This window comes from Branchiostoma floridae, chromosome 6 (assembly GCF_000003815.2).
Source record: "Branchiostoma floridae strain S238N-H82 chromosome 6, Bfl_VNyyK, whole genome shotgun sequence".
Lineage (NCBI taxonomy): Eukaryota > Metazoa > Chordata > Leptocardii > Amphioxiformes > Branchiostomatidae > Branchiostoma > Branchiostoma floridae.
This window is the reverse complement of record NC_049984.1, coordinates 20,118,169-20,119,826: the sequence shown is the minus strand read 5'-3', so window position 1 is coordinate 20,119,826 and position 1,658 is coordinate 20,118,169.

Here is a 1,658-nt window from a genome sequence, read left to right as displayed (position 1 = left end):
ACCGAGACCTAATTATTTATCACATTTATTTAGCACTGAAAAGTATATAAAATAAATGTCGTGATAACTGAAAAAGATGTGATAAAGGATTTAGGTTTTTATATCACATTAATTCACCAAATAAGTGTTACTACAATCTTCTTCTGGAGAATAAATGTGATAGCAACCCCTTTATCACATTTATTCTCCATAGAGAGAACCAGGATTCTTCTTCTGGAGAATAAATGTGATAGAAACCCCTTTATCACATTTATTCTCCATAGAGAGATCCTGAATTCTTCTTCTGGAGAATAAATGTGATAGCAACCCATTTATCACATTTATTCTCCATAGAGAGAACCAGAATTCTTCTTCTGGAGAATAAATGTGATAGCAACCCCTTTATCACATTTATTCTCCATAGAGAGAACCAGAATTCTTCTTCTGGAGAATAAATGTGATAGCAACCCCTTTATCACATTTATTCTCCAAAGAGAGAACCAGAATTCTCCTTCTGGAGAATAAATGTGATAGCAACCCTCTTATCACATTAATTCTCCAAAGACAGAACCAGGATCCTTCTTCTGGAGAATAAATGTGATAAAGGCCTCTTCGTATCAGTTTGCGGTTAACGTCACTAGCTCGCAGCATGCAATCGTTTCCGGTTTTCGTCGTTGTGCGACGTCTCGATTCGTGATTTGCGCAAATTCCGTTCCGACTTAGAGTCCATTTAAAAAATCAAAGATAAAGACGGTTAGATCTCACCATTAACATCATTAACAACGTATGAGCTATGTATCACTTTAAGTCAGGCGTATTGCCTTCGTTAACTAGTGGCATAGTTATGAATGTCACTGCAAATCGTACTGTTGAGTAGCGCGTGTGAACTAATACAAGTATACCAATAGAAAGTGCATACCGTACTCGCCGAGGTAACCTTGTCAGGATGTTGCGGAAAGCACGTACGGAGACCAAGGTACGGACACAATGATATGTGTAGTCTTTGCCAGTTAGTGGCAAACCCTTATCACATTAATTCTTCAAAGAGAGAACCAGGGTTCTTTCTGGAGAATTAATGTGCTAGTCCTGTGTTTCAGGTACAGTACTGCGCAAACCATAACTACATCTCGTCAGGTCTTAAACATCTCTGGAATAACAGTCCCGTGTTTCTGTTGAATTTTTGAACACATCATGGATACAGCTCGTCTTGTTACAGGTTTGCGATAGCACAACCTGTTTTGTTTTCGTTAGCGGAGTAGAGCGCGGCCATGTTGTGTTATAGGGCGCCGCCATGTTGGATGATGTCAAGGGAGTGAGGCATGCTGGGAGTGAGGCATGCTGGGAGTGAGGCATGCCGGGAAAGTTGGTGCCATGTTGTGTGAGGCATGTTGGGAAATGTGTCGTCATGTTTGGTGTGGGGCATGCTGGGATTGAGGCATCTTGGGGAAGCTGTGGTTATGTTTTGAGCTTGTTGTTGCGGGCTTGTCGGAAGATATAGGCACCACAGTTTCACGGTTTGTTTGTAACAAAGACAACAAAACAACAACAATGAGATGGTTGTTTATTATGCGATTTTGATGTGTTAACGGTGCTGTGGTATATTGTGAACTTGTTGTGACGGACTTGTCGGAAAGACATGTAGGGACGACAGCCGCACAACAGATATTAGTCTGTATTAA